The sequence below is a fragment of the Populus nigra genome, chromosome 3 (assembly GCF_951802175.1).
Source record: "Populus nigra chromosome 3, ddPopNigr1.1, whole genome shotgun sequence".
In the NCBI taxonomy this organism is placed as follows: Eukaryota; Viridiplantae; Streptophyta; class Magnoliopsida; order Malpighiales; family Salicaceae; genus Populus; species Populus nigra.
In genome coordinates, this window is record NC_084854.1 from 9125033 (window position 1) to 9141379 (window position 16347).

The 16347-nt window shown below is 34.5% G+C and overlaps 1 long non-coding RNA gene across 1 annotated transcript; it reads right to left on the minus strand.

Moving 5' to 3' along the window:
• Nucleotides 1-12774: 12774 nt before the first annotated feature.
• LOC133688571 (uncharacterized) lies at nt 12775-13643 on the minus strand. The gene is made up of 3 exons (XR_009841175.1): nt 13539-13643; nt 13362-13414; nt 12775-13235 (listed from the first exon to the last, which is right to left on the minus strand). It is a non-coding gene; the product is annotated as an uncharacterized LOC133688571 (long non-coding RNA).
• Nucleotides 13644-16347: the final 2704 nt, after the last annotated feature.

Below are 16347 nucleotides of genomic sequence, written 5' to 3' on the forward strand. Positions count from 1 at the left end.
TCGATGCATTGGCTCATTCATGTGCTAGCCATCCTCTCAGCTGTAAGTGCAGTGCCAACCATAGGTTGTCCACGACGATTACTGCTCTCGCTGTTTATCAAGCTTGACTCTGCCCCCAAGTGCAGTGTTGCTTGATTCATCATGAAGGATTTTATCTCCTTTGGATTCTTCTGAGAATTATCCTCCGATTGGTTGTGTGCATCATGCCAACACCCATCAAGATTGTTAATCAGTCATGAACTTGCCCCCAGTTGAAACAATACTCTTCAAGTATATGTTATCATCAGTCTTCATGGAACTGTCAGGTCATCTAAACATGGATCTCATACCTCGCAGTAAAAGGCTCATCGTTGTAAGCTCAATGTTTCTTCTCAATGGATTCCTCTCAGCTTGTCAAATCAGATCATGAAAGGAAATGTGTTGGCATCATCAATGATGTTCATCACCCATATTCATGCGGTGAAGTGCACATTTGAGCTTCAAAACAAATGGTCCCACGGTCAGTCTTGGTGGGTTCATCTTTCTGACATCCATTCAAATGCAACTGTACGATAACCATGTTTCAAAGGATGACAATATGAGATTGTCCTTCAAGTGCAACATTGTTCCACAGTCAGTCTTGGTGGTGTGTATCTTTTCGCCATTCAATTATATTCATTCGTGTATCCTCATCGATTGCTAGCCATGTTTCAAAAGATGATGCTATGAAGATGTCCTTCAGGTACATCTTTGATCCACCGTCAGTCTTGGTGGTGTGCATATGTTAGATGTTCATTCAAATGCACTCACTTGATAACATCTTTCAGGAGTCATGGCCATGTTTAGAGGGTAACCCAAGTTAACGATAATAAAATGCTCTTCAAGTGCAGCATTGCTCATCAATGGCTGCTGAAGTTCACTAAATCACCGACTGTCTTTGAACAACATTGCCCCCAATAATGATCTGAATGCTTGTTCTACTGATTAGCTTTCTTTAAACACCATTATCCTCAGTGCATTGATTCATCATTTGCTCATCTTTAATTGCCCCCAGCTGATCTGAATGCCTTTTGTTTTCCTTCTCAGGGTCCAGTGTATTGCCCCCAGGTGGTCAACTTTTCAAGGAGTGTCAAGAAGTGATGTCATTCTTGTAGGATTTTGCAAACTCGATCGATATTCTTCTTGTTTGACAATCTTTCTATTCTGGAATCAACTCTCATACTTCAAAGATCATGTCTATTCAATGTCTAGTTGTTGAAATGAAATCAGAGAGATGTCAGTTTCTGAAAATCAAGTTTCTTCGGTCAAAGATCCAACACACGTTATTCGAAATATACAGTCCTTTGATTGTCTTGTATTTTGAAAACAGAAATGACCTATTGTAAGATTAAAATGACTTTTTTCATGGTTCTTTGTGTCAGTTTTAAACTTTGATCTTGGGTATATCTTTTGATGGTTTGCGATGAGGTGACCTTCTGTGAATTTCAAGGAAAACAAAAGGCTCAAAGTCGAAACTTGAGGATTCATCAAGAAAGATTGTTTTCTTTTTTAGCACCAATTTTATTAGCATGCATAATAACAAGTAGCTTAATTCATGAAGTCACGACCCTTATGGAAAAACTTTTCAAGTTTTGAGAGCGCCATTTATCGGTTCAGATTGCTTACTTGATCGAAAAGGGCTTTCAAAAGCACGTAATGCAGGCTATGGTTCATGGCTATGAAAGAAAGGGAATTCACAGGCTCAAAAGGTGTTTAAGGGTTTCAAAGACCTAGGATCAATATCAACTATTCATCAACTTTTTCTTATTGTCATTGTAGAGAAAGTGACATATAACCTTGTTAATATCAAATTCAGAATTCTCTTAACATAGGTCATAATGCTAATCCAACTTTATCTCTGATGAATAATGAATCTAAAAAATTTTGAAGACACTAAAGGCTTTATCCTAGACACACCAAAAGACATGAAACTTGATTTTTTTGGTGTTGACTTTTGGCATTTGTTGTGTCTTTCTTCCATTGAAACCTCCTTTGCCCCTCTTAGAATTGATAGGCATTCTCCTTCATTTCCACTTTTTTTTTTTTTTTGCTTTTTCATAACCTTCCTCAAAGTTTTCTTGGATGTCCCTCAATCTATGGCTTTTCTTGTTCTCCCTTTCTCAATCATTGGGCTTTTATTCTAAGCCTTTCTTTTATCATTGATTCTATCAGTGTCTTCATCCTTCCCAATGACATATCTCTCATTGCCCCCAGTGTGGGGTGTGATCCTAGTCAGGGTTTCTTTTTGAAAGAAAATATCTTACCAAGCTCAAAATGGGACTACAAGGGATATAATCTTTAGAAAGTGAAGGGATATCAAAAATGGCCTTTTCTCATTTCAAGCAAGGTCGGTTAGAACCGATAAATTTTGACCTCGTCCAGTGTAATGATTTGGACTTGTAAGAATCATGATTCACGAGTCCATAACTACTGAATCCACTACATGTCATTATGCATACTACTAAACTTAGCTATATGGTGCGTGGCTCAGTTTCAAAAGGTATGAGTTCAAAATTGTTTGGTCACCTCATGTCATTTTCAGGCATCGAGTCATTTTTGCAATCAAAATACTTTTAATGTTCCGGATTAAACTTTGCATGTTGGAGTTTGATCAAAAATATTTTTTCAAAATAGCCTTTGAAAGAAACATCGCTTGATTTCAAAACAACAAGAAGACAAAGAGAAGACATGTTTTGTTGAAGGGTGAGATGTGACCCCAAAACAAAATGTAGAAGGGCAAAAATCCAAAACAAAAATGATTGACAGTTTAACCCCTTCTTAGATCAGCTTCTTTGGCAATATCTGTGTTTTGCCTAGCAATTCTGATCACTCGTCATTCTGAGGATGATCTGGTGACAAAATGATCGATGACATCATCTTTCACAAACTGAGCTCGATTCTTGAAACTCTTGTATTTGTTCAACTGAAATGGCCGAGGACCCCACCATGACATCACATTTCTTGTCTGGATTATACCACCTAGAAAATGGTGGTTGCAGGGGATTTGTCGGAGTCAGGCAATATTCTAGAATCTGGCAGATGCTGGTCGATAAACTTAAGTGGTAGAGGGATGTCAATCTTGGCAAAGACATTTGAGCAATTGATGTTATGGAAATGACCTGACTAGGCAAAATAACTGCGGTTTCTCAATTGAGAGTCGTCTTCTGATTCAACTCTCTTCACAATTCTGGAATCCACGACAAAACCTCCAATCCTTCACTTCTTCATAACTCGCTCAATGCTTTCGATGATCTTCACAACATCATGTCATTCTTCCCATGTTGTTGTGGTTGGTTGAGGGTTGTTGGAAAACTTCCACCAGCTAGGTAATCTTGGCAGCGCCTAGAAACTTGCAGCATTGCCACTGCCGACGTGTGGAATCACGCATTGTCTTTATTGGAAGAGAACCTGATGAATCTAAAACTCCTTTGTCTCCTCTTCGATCCCTCACTGACGGTGCAGCAAACAGACACCTGTAGAGGGAGTTCTGCTCTGTGGAAGTTTCAGTCTTCTTCATGTTTTTTCAGTCTAGGCATGTCTCTTCTCTATACTTCTGTGTTTTCATGTTGACACTGGTAGGAGAAAATTATAAATGATCTGAAACTGCTTCATTCCTTCTTGGATTCCCCACTTGCAGAGCTACAAACAGATTTCTGCAGAGAGAGCTCTGCCACGGTGAAGTTCTATATTTGCCCCTGTTTTCTAGCTCAGGTCTGGCTTTTCTGCCTACTACAGTGTTTCAGTGCTGAAACTGGTGGCATAAATTTTCACATTGTCTGAAACTACTACATCCCCTCTTGAATTCCCCACTTGCAGAGCCACAAACGGGTTTTTATAGAGAGAGCTCTGCCACGTCAAAGTTCGATGACTGCTCATATTTTCAGACTAGGTCTGACTCTTCGGCCTACTACAGTGTTTCGGTGCTGAAACTGATGAGACAAAGTTTTGTAGCGTGTGGAAGTACTGCATCCCCTCTTGCATGCCCCACTGACAGATCCACAAACAAATCTCTACAGAGAGAGCTCTGCCACATAGAAATTTGATGTCTACTCATGTTTTTTTTTTTTTTTTTTTTATCAAGTCTGACTCTTCAACCTGCCACAGTGTCTTTGGGCTGAAACTGATGAGAGATTTTTATAGCATATGCAACTAATAAATCACCTCTTGCATTCCCAACTTGCAGAGCCATAAACAGATTTTTGTAGAGGGAGCTCTGCCACATTGAAGCTTGACGACTGCTAATATTTTCAGACCAGGTCTGACTCTTCTGCCCGCTACAATGTTTTGTTGGTGCCACTGGTGGGAGAAAGTTTCAAAGCATATGAAACTACTACACCCCCTCTTGCATTCCCCACTGGCAGATCCAAAAACAAATCTCCACAGAGAGAGCTCTGCAACGTAGAAGTTCAGTGTCTAATCTTGGTTTTTTTTTTTTGGTTTTTTTTTTCTTGTGCTGCTGAACTGGAATTGAGCTCACAGTTGGGGTAACTTCAAAGAAGGCTAATGCACCATGTACAGAAGCTAGTAGTTATTTGGTTCCATTAGCAGATATGGAGGCGATGAATAATTATCAGTGCAACTGAACAAGAACAAAGGTTGTCATTAGCTGATGACTAAAGGCATTGTTGCAATTATTCAGGACTGAAAAGAGGAGGTGTAACTTCAATGGGACATGGACAAGTAGTGTTCCCACAGAAGACTGTGTAGATATTCCATTTCCCTTTGATGCTCTACACTTGTTCAAGCAGATCTGATTCTAGCTACTTCACCTCTGATACTCTCAACTTTCTTTTGACAATGAGCCTCTCCCCGACAACTTTCTTCATTTCTATCATCTTTCTTCATTCACGTGTAGCACAACTTGTGTGGGGGAAACCTATCTTTCAACCCGGTACATGCATGATATATGTATGAACATGTAAAACTATATGATGAACTCGCCCTTCGAGGGGTGACATATGGTCGTAACTCTTGTATGATGAAACAAGAATCTTGATTCTTGCCCCAAACTCTACAATGAAAATTTTCTGAGTGACGGCCATTGGGTCACCCAAAAGTCTTGAGTTCAAGATGCTTCAAGAAGGGTTTGCCCTGATGCAAAACAATATATACGGAGCACACTTCCTAAAGGCAGGTTCTAATCTTTTTAAGTGAGACAAAAGGTAGGTTTACTACTTGGTCTCTAAAAAGGATCTCTTGTTGTCCCAGTGATCACCCTCTTGAAGGCAATATAGGGGCTTGTAGGCAATGAGATGGCACGTGTCCAACTATTACCAGTCTAAGCACTCAACGAAGAGTTGGGGTTTACACAAACTTAAACCTTGACTAAAAGTCGTAAGGTAAGCTGCTAGTCCCCCTCCTAACCTGAAGCTTGTGTGTGCTTTCAAAAATAAATACAAGTGATGCATGAAACAATTCTAAAAATGCATGGAAAAAATAAAACAAGACAAAAATACAAAAACTTAAACACATCAAATACACAAAGCTTAGTCCAATATTGTCAGAAACAGTACCTTCCCCAGTGGAGTCGCCATTCTGTCGCACGTCAAAAAAAATCAGCGCGCGGCGTCGGCTGGCGATTTTATCGTTTGTTGTTTGATTTGATTGATTCGTCGGAGTCGCCACCTAGTAATTTATTGAGGGCTACTAGGAAACCTGGTGTACTGGTCTTGTCAGAGATTCACAGGAAAGGGACTAGTTGTGGTTAGGGAAGGTATTAGCACCCCTAACGCACCCTACCTGAGGTAAGCTGCTTCGTGGACTTGATGTGTTTTTAAAAATAAAATTTTAGCCCAATTCTAAGGCTTTGATAAATCAGTTATTGGTTCCCAAATATATGTAGATACATGTTCTACATTTTTATGGGAAATACAACATGATTTTTATCTGTCCTTTAGATATTTGTGCCTATAAATTAAAAATATTAAATTCATTTTTTTTTATTCAATAACATACATAAAAAAAAAAACACAAATACACACATTTCTTTTTCTATTATTATTTTCTTTCTTTTCTTTTCTTTTTTCTTTTTTTTCCATCCACAATACAAAATACAATTTCTAAACAAACTAAACAAAAATATTACAATAACATAATCTAAAAATTACAAAACAGTCCCTAAAACTCCAGAAATTACAGGGGGACCCTTCTGCACAGGAATTGGAGGCAGGAGCAGCTGGCGGCGCGTGTTCCAACGCGCACCGCCACTGGCGGCGCGTGGGTCCACGCGCGGCCGGGAAAACAGCAGGCCGAAACTGGCCTCTTCTCCGCTTCTCTTCTGCAACGCCGGCAGTAACACCTTGACCTGTAAAAACACCCAAATCACAAGCAAGTTTCCAGTTTATTTTAGCCTTTTATTTTTCGTTTTTTTGTTCTGTTTTTTTTTCAAGATCTGCTTCTCTAGGGTCAGTTCCTTCCGATTCTGGTGGCTGCTCCTTCTGCCGGTGGCAGATCTAGTGGCGGAGCTGAGGAACGGCTGGGTCGGCCGAGAGAGGGAAGGACGGCGCTGCTGGAGGCGGTGAGCTGGGTTCGCTGGCCTGTGGGTTGCTGCTGTTGGAGGAGAAGCTGTCGAGGCTGGTGGCGCGTCGGTGGTGTTTGCTCCTGTTGTTAGCAGCGGTGGTTGGCCTTGTTGCTGAGTGCTGCTGCCGCTGCTCTTGGTGGAGGAGATGGAGCTGGACCTGCAGGCGCCACCGGAGGGAGAAGGAAAGATAGTGGGGCTGCTGGCTTTTGGGGTTTCTGTCCGGTCTGCAGGCGGTTCTGCAGTGTCTCCGCTGCAGTGGAAGGCTGAACGAGCCCTGCTGCTGTGTGACCTTGTGGAGCCGGCGTTGCTGGAGATCGGAGGAGAAGAAGACGCCGCTGAGGAGAAGGCTTAGGTGAAGGGGGGGTTCGGTTCAGGAGCTGTGAAGAGAGGGAAATGGCTGGCTGAAGGTGAAGAGAGGAAATGAAGGCTGTGTGAGGGAGAGCCTTGTGTGCAGCTGGAAGAGGGGAGATGAGGAGAATCGGCTAGTTATGTTTTTGGCCAAAGGAGAGGAGAAGAAATGTGCAGGGGGGGGCAGTCTGTTTGGCCGAGAGTGAGAGTAACCAAAGGGAAGATAGCCGGAGCCAAAATGGGGGTCAGTTCGGTTTGTCTTTGGCAAAAGAGAGGGTGCTGGCCGAGAGGGAGAGCTGGGACGGCTGAGCAGGAGGGAAAAGACAGAGAGGGAAGAGGAAAAATGGAAACCACCGGGTGGGGGGCGGCGGCTGCTCTTGGAGAAGAAGAAGAACAAGTTTTGTAGGGTTAGGTTTTTTTAGGGTTTGCTCTTCCTTTTTTTTTTCAAAAATGCCCCCCCTTGAAAATTCAGTTTTAGCATGGTATTTATAGGAAAAGTTTTGCTAGGTTTTCAAATTAGTCCCTCAACTTTTCCTTTCCTTCTCTTTTCCTCTTTTTTTTTGTAAATTTTGATTTTTCTTATTTTTTTGTATTTTTGAAAGCGAGCAAATATCAACGTCAACTCAATGAGGAAAATCAATGATTTTAAAATTAAAGCGTTAAAAATTGAACGCGTTCGAAAGACCTTTGAAAATTTAAATTCTTTTTAGACGACGTTGCCAATGCTAAAAACGATGCAAATGTATTAAAAATGTATTTTTTTGGGTTTTCAATGCTTTTCACTATTTTTGGATTTTTTTAAAAAAAATTTATTAAAACATGGGTCAAAAATTGGGTAGCAACAGTCATCATTGTAGCAAGGATGCCCACTAGAGGAGGAATTACAAGGAATATCTTGCAAGTGTGAAGGGAAAGAAACTTATTAAGGTTTCTATTGCAGGTATGTTTATGATTGCAAACTATATTTCTACTTTAAATAGTAGTTCTTGGGTATTCAATACCAGATATGGTTTCAATTGCAATAATATGCATGAACTAAAGAAAACTAGAAGATTAAATATAGGCAAAGTGTACTTATGAGTTGGAAATGGAGCAAGGGTTGTTACATTAATTTTAAGAACTTATTATTTTACTTTAATGGGTTGATACTATAAATTAATAATTGTCGTTTTGTTCCAGTACTTTCTAGAAACATTATATCCATTTCTTATTTAGTTTTGAATGGATTTATATTTATTATTAAAGGTAAAAGTTTTTATTTTTATAATAATAGTGTTTTTATATATATATCTAGTGATTATACAAATAGTTTGTATATACTTGATTTTAAAATTTCCATGTTACATATAAACTATAAGAAGAATAGATTAGATAATTAATAACTTTCATATTTATAGCATTGTAGACTAGGTCATATTAATGAAACAAGAATCGCTAAGATATATAAATAAAGATATTTTGATCCTTTTGATTATAAATCGTATGAAACTTGTAAAGCTTGTTTATTAGATAAGATGACTAGAACACCCTTTACTAAAAATACAAAAAGGTCTAAAGAATTGTTAGGTCTGATATATATATATATGGACCAATGATGATTCGTTCCATAACGAATATACTTATTTTATTATATTTACTGATGATCATTATAGATATGGTTATATATATTTAATAAAACACGTTCCATAGCTGAATATACTTATTTCATTATATTTACTGATGACCATTATAGATATGGTTATATATATTTAATAAAACACAAGTTTGAATCTTTTAAAAGGTTAATAGAACTTAGAAATAAAATTGAGAAACAAAATGGAAAGAGTATCAAAATATTTCCATCAGATCAAGGTGAAGAATACTTGAGCTAGGTATTCCAAGATTATCTAAAAAAAAATAGGATTTTCTTACAATGGACACCTCTTAGAACAACATAACTTAATGGAGTTTCTGAAAGGAGAAATCATACCCTATTGGGTATGGTACGATATATGATGAGCTATACAAATCTTCAATGTTTTTTCTAGGGATATGTCTTACAAACTGTTGCTTACCTTTTAAATAAAGTTCCATCAATATTTGTTGATAAGACTCTATATGAGATATGAAATGCTAAGAGACCAAACCTATCGTACTTAAAGATTTAGGGATGTAATGTTTATGTGAAGCTTATAATATTTAAAAAGTTAGGAGCTAAGTCAAATAATTGTAAATTTATAGAATATCCAAAAAAATCTGCTGGATATTATTTCTACCATCCTGTTGAGTTAAAAAGTGTTTGTCTTAAAATATGCTAACTTTCTAGAAAAACAATTTGTTCTTACAAGGAATAGTGAGAGAAAAATAAAACTTAATAAAGTTTACAAACCACAAATTGATATCTAAATGGAACCAAAGCTTGAGGCTATAACATTTTATTTTCAGTTTGAAACTTAAGAAACTTAAGAACTCGATAGATCTAGTAGGACACGTCATGCACCATTAAGATATCAATTTCTCGTGGAAGCTGATGATGATGAGTTACTTATACTTGATAAGCCTATCAACTATGTGGAAGTAATATCTAATATTGATTATGAGAAATGGCTTGAAGCCATGAAATCTTAAATGAATTTCACATACACCAACTAGATATGGACTTTGGTTAATCCATCTAAAAGGATAAAACCCATTGGATGCAAAAGGATCTTTAAGAGAAAGACTAACATAGATGGAATGTATAAATATACAAAGCTAGATTATTTGCCAAAGGTTATAGACAAAGACAAGGGTTTGACTTTGATGAAACCTTCTCACCAGTAGCCATGTTAAAATCCATGAGAATTTTGTTTGATATAGTTGCACACCATGATTATGAGATTTAGCAAATGAATGTCAAAACTGCATTTCTAAATGGAAATCTTCATAAAGATATGTATATGACACAATTTAAAGGTTTTTAATCTAAGAAATTTACCAATAAAGTATGCAAGATACAAAAATCTATGTATGGATAAACAAGCTTCAAGGAGTTAAAACATCAATTTTTATGAGATAATCAAATAATTTGGTTTCATAAAAAATATAGATTAACCTTGTATTTATAAAAATGTTAGTGGGAGTCGAGTCATTTCCTTAATATTATATGTAGATGACATATTATTGATAGAAAATGACATTCTTTTACTCTATTCAGTAAAGATCTGGTTGTCCGAGAATTTCTCTATGAAAGATATGAGAAAAACAACCTATAAAGAATAAAGATCTATAGAGATAGATATAGAAGATTGCTTGGATTGTCTCAGTCCACGAACATAAACAAGATGCTAAGACAAATTAGCATGGAAGAATCCAAGAGAGGATACTTACCTATTTGACAAAGAATATGTCTCTCCGAAGATATATGTCCTAAAACACAAATTAAGAGAAATAAGATGAAAAAGAATATGTCTCTCCAAAGATATGTGTCCTAAGATAGAAATTGAGAGAAATGGGATGAAAAAGATTCCTTATGCTTCGTCTATAGGATCTATTATGCATGTTATATTATGTACAAGATCAAATATATCTTATGCTTTGAGCATAACGACAAGATACCAATCTGATCTAGGTGAGAGTCACTAGAAGATAGTTGAAAACATTCTTAAGTGCTTAAGAAGAACTAAGAATATACTAGTTTAGGAAAACTCTATACAATAGATACCTTTATTATCAAAATAAATATGAAGCAACTTATTTTAGAAAGGATATAGAAGGTGATTGATATTTCTATTACATAATCGACTCCTTACCTAGAATATTTAAAGACTGAATAATGTTTCTTATCTATCATAAAACTAGATGACAATTTGTTTTTCTAATTTGATTATTTTTACATATAGTTCATCGATATGTCTCATGCGACACAAGTAAAGTTAACTATGTGCCCCCATTCATTATCAACTTGTATGAATGTATTAGAACCCAAAAAGGTCTATTAGATTTCATAACCATACAAAGAGATGTACCTTTTCTATTATGTATTTTTCATGATCTAGTTTGAGATATACTTTTCTTATTCTTTCTTTTTTATTATTTTCATTAGGGTATATATATATAAACACACACACTTTTCTAATACTTCTAACGTATTAGGCGTTGAATTTAATACAAAAACTCAAGATAAAAAGACAGAATTTTCTTCCAAATCTTCCTTATTATTCTTGTTCTTTTTTTTCCTATTCCCTTCATCCCTTCATCGTATATAATTTTCAAAAGATTTATTTGAACTCATGAAACACTACACTGGAATAATAATAAAGAAAACTTTTAATCTTACATTCCAATAGATGTAATAATCAAGAAAAAATATTTGAATAATAGTCTATCAAGAGAATAACCGCCACCATCATGTAAGTTAATTAACCAACCATTCCATGATCAAAAGTGTTCATGACGTCGAGACTTGATTGCAAACTGATTTTACTATAACTACTAGATTGTATTTTTTTTTCCTTAAGAAAATACAAGTACAAAAAGCCTCCAAAATAAGGAACAATTTGCAATAAAAAAATATTAGGGATAAAAATAACAAGATACAAGATACAAAGCAACGCAGGGGTAAATCATTAGTAATTATATAAGTAACGTTTGCTCTTTATCATTAGTATTTTTGTCTTTATCTCAAAAGCAATTTTTAGTTTTTTTTTTTTCATCTAAAAAGGAGGAAAGGGGGCTAGAAACAAAGACAAAATAAAATTATTTTTTCAACAAATATCTTTTAAATATTTATAATTATTTTCTAAACCATTCATTTTAATTAATTTAATTTTCACCATTAGATATTAAAACTAGAAAATATAAAAGCAAGAATTATAAACAATATGAGAAATATAAATGAGAGAAATAAAATATTGATCAATTATAATTTGATCAAATTACTGAACAAGATTATAATCAAATAAAAGCTCTCATCATAAAGAGCTCAAAGACACCTAATTTAATTTTCTTAATTTAATCAAATTAAGATATCAATTTCTCAAAATGAAAAATAAATTGTTTTCTACATCTTTATAATTTGTAACAATTAAAAATGAATGAATTTGAATAAATATTCTTATGAATTGAATAAAATTAATTAGTCAAATGGTTATTTTTAGTAAAAGATATAAGAGGGATTTTTTATTGAATGAGTGAGTTTTTCTAACATTATATAAAAAGAATATTTTTATTAAAAAAATTAATATAATAAATAAAACACACATAATATAGAGAAATGAAAATTTATCATGTTCGATGAAAAGGTAGGGATTGAATAATAACAAAAAAAAATATTTCTGATGAAATTATTCATTGCATTTCCAACACTATGTTAGATTTGAACTTTATATTAGTGTGAACATTTTATTTATTATATTATTAAATATATCTGAAGAAATGATTTAATGACTGAATAAGTCATAATTTAGTTATATTTTTTTAGTGATAAATTTTTTTATGATGATTACAAATTCTTTTTTAACATGATTCAACATAGTAGAGTAGAGAAATTACAATTTCAAGCTAGTTAGAAAAAAGAAAATTAATGCTTATTACAAACTAAAATGATAATACATATAAAGTGTAAATTTTTTACATTTTGTTATGTTACCTCTCATTAACTAAACAAAATAAGAAAACATTCACCTTGTTGTATATCACTACCAAACATGCTTATTTTGTCTCTTATTTTATCTCTTTCCTTTTGTTTGGATTATTTCTATCTCTAGTGTCATTTACTAGAATAGGGCTTATTTTTCAAAAGTTTTAATATATATATATATATAAGAAAAGATAAAGCATTCTAGTAGAAAGCTAACATAAAAAAGAACCGTTTTCCCACTCAACTTTGCAGCACAACCAGAGTATGGGTGGGGTTGGGTTGGGTTATTAATGAATTTACCTTGGACCCTTTTAGAACTTGCAAGTCCTCAATGCTTGTAAACCTGGGCTTGATCCCTTTTTAAATTACAACCCAATTTACACTATTGTTAAAAAAAGAAAAAAGAAAAAGACACTGTGAATGCATATTCACATAAACCCTATCACAAGGCTTTGCAGTTCGGAGGGTTTGACCACAAGGGGCTAATAGTATGCTTTTGAACCAATGAAAAAGAGGGGTTACTCCATCATTGATTCTTGTAGGGCTGTAAGCCTATGTTTGGACAGCAATGGGTCCCATCCATGTGTGCTACATGTGTATGTTACCTCGTGTGCTTGCGTGCACGATTACCGCCACTTTAAATGCTTTGCTTCTCATATCAGACGCCCTCATTCCCACAATTTCCACAAGCTGCCACCGAGCGTGGATTATTTTTATTTTTTCTTCTCCCGTGTTCTTTTTTTCCCCTTCCTACCGTAAGAAAAAGAATGTAATCGAAGCAATTAATATAAAGAACAATATACAGCTAAAAATCTCTCAATTTTAAATCTTATATGAATCAATAAACTTTAATTTAGCTCGTTTAATATCACGCACCTCTACTACGGTGTTAATTAGTATCCTCTTCCTTCCACAAATCTCTCATTAATCTGTAATAAAAATAAATAAACCTTGAAATCTTGAAACAAATACGAGCACAGTGGGAGCTTAGGAGCGGAGGGGGGTCAGTTATCTATCCTTAAAAAGAACAAAGAAAGAAGAGAGATTGCTCACCATCACCCTGATGTTGGTCAATTTTCTTGAACAAGCTAGCTTCGGAGGAAGTGCAAGGTACAAGGAAAAGTGGACCCCACTTATCAGATCGAAATTCATGTTTACTGTTACAAAAGAGAAAAAGGTGTGTGTGTGTATATATATATATATATATATATATGAAAAAAAAAAAAACATTTTCTTTCGGATAGGGAGAGAAAATGCTGGTTACTGGGTGAAGTGGCACTCACAGGAGGTCAATTGAAAGGATAGCCGTGACTCACGGGGGCTGATCCCTCCTCCGCTCATCTGCTTGGACCACTTCCCTTTATCATTATCAAACATTTTCAATTAAATCTTGACATAATTTGCATGGTCCCTCTTTGCCCATGCATGCAAACCACTTTTATTGCATACATATATAGATATGGGAAGCATGATTTAGATTTATTTTTTATTTCAGCTTTCATAATTCCTCTCCAAAAAACAGTAACACGTTTAATTATACATAGGAGTTTTTGGAGTTGGTATCTTGAAGATTTAGCGTGTTCTACAAATTAATTAGTCAAATTTGGATTAGTAAGCTCTTAACTCATGCTTGGATTAATTGCTATTATTAGCAGTCATTAAGATTCATAACAAAACAATCAAACACAACATTTTCGAGCAGTTGGAAACAAAAAAAACCACGTAGAAATCATTTTGAAGTTATTGTTCATCAATAAGTGAATGTATTGTTCATCAAAAGCATACACAAGCTGTACGTATGAATGCATTGTTCATCAATAGGATCTAAAAGTAGGAACGGTAGTGGTTTTTGTTTCTTGACAATGAGGCCCACTGGCATAGAAATCCCACAACTTAAGCTAAGCTACACATTCACTTCTAACAACTGTGAGTGTTTGTCTTAAAGAGAAAGAGAAGGAAAGATAAAGAGCTGTTTGATTGAAAGACACAGTGATGGACTTCAGGGGAACAAAGGCAAAGGCTAAACGCATGCGCCTCTTGAGTCTCCTGATTTTCTTCTCTAATCCAATGATAAGGCAACCATTTTTCCATTTCAGGTCCCACCCAATATTAATTTATATGCTTTATTTATTTTCCATGGGATTTTATGTCTATTTTGGGAGGTGGCGGTGAGATAATAGCAGTGATGGTGAAGATATTAGTGAAGTTGTCGAGGTAATGATGATTAATGTGAGGAAATGAATATGCATAGTGATTAAAATTAATATTTGAATGATATTTTATAGTTATTTGTTAATTGCGGCATTATATATATATATATATATATATAAGCAGAAGATATGTATATGTGTATATTTAATAATTGAAATATGTATATATTTAATAATTGAAGAAGATCTTTGAGAGAGCCTACACGAGGCCATCCTTTTAAAAACCCCATGTGGAGACCATGTGAGAGATTTCTTTTCTCTGCCCAAAGCCCAACTTCATGCCCTAAAATTTCTCTTATGTGGGTCCCTGTCCCCCTCTCAGCATTACCATGTTTTCCGGATCCTGCCAATTCTCTCTCTCTCCAAATCAACATCCTCCGAATGTGGGTTGCGAAGGCATGGAACTCGAAAACCAAATATTGGATTTGGAACAATAATATTAATAATAATAATAATTAATTTTATCTTACTCAAAATATATTATATTGTTGTCATATGATTGAAATTCCACGATTTATTTTATATTACATAGCATTAAAATGGACCTTACCTATTATGCTATCGGGAAAATACTAGCTAGAATAGATTTATTTTTTTTTGGATTCAAGAAAACCTTACCACTTAAAAAGCATATTTGTGAGTTTAAGTGAGTAAGTAAAATCCTGACTGTCTCAGACTCTTATAAGAGGTGCACACGCTGACTCAGAAAAAGTTTGAAATCATTAAGTCGAAAACTCATATTTAAAATTACTTCTACTTCTACTTAATGTTTATTTGGAAATTTGTTTTTTTATGAATAATTAGGAATGTTTTAAACAGAGAAAGAGAATGACAATAGGAAAATGTTTTTTTTGTGTAATTCAAGATAAAGTATCTGCATGTGGTAAGTAAAAAAAATAAATTAAAAATCCCTGAAATACAAGTGTATAACTACCATATATGAGAATACAATTTTAACTTGAGGAGACACTATTTCTTAATTAGTCCATAACATAAATTAAAAAGAAACAAAAATATATGTATATATAAATATCAATAAATTAAAAAAAATTAATATACACTACAGGTAGAAAATTGCAAATCACTGATGGAATATTTTATTGGTATTTAAACATTGGATCCATCGAAAATAAAATTAGCGATGAAATAACGGATGAAAACATTTCGTCAGAAAACATGTCGGTGATTTCTATCCTATTAACCATTCCATTGATAATATAATCTTCAATGGATTCACTAATGGAATTAACACGCAAAAAAAAAAATTACCTACATTAATTCTCTCGATAAATTCATTAGTAATTATAATATATTACTGATAGAATAAACTGTTGGTAAACCTATATGTTATTATATGCATATTACTGACATAATTAATCCATCAGAGAATCACTTCTAATAGTGGCAGATTCTGTAATTGTTTTCCAACTATATAAAATTCTTTGAAGGACTTGGTCTGTTGGTAATTATGATGGTTTTCAAATTTCATTAGCAATTTTATCGGTATTATATGTAATTATTTTTTTAAATTATATATAAAAAATTCAATTAAAAAATATTATTAAATATAATCTATCTATTTAGTGGACAAAAGTTAGAGGAGAAGATGAAAGTGGATTTTTACTAGAACTAAGAGTCTAATTAGGGGGAGC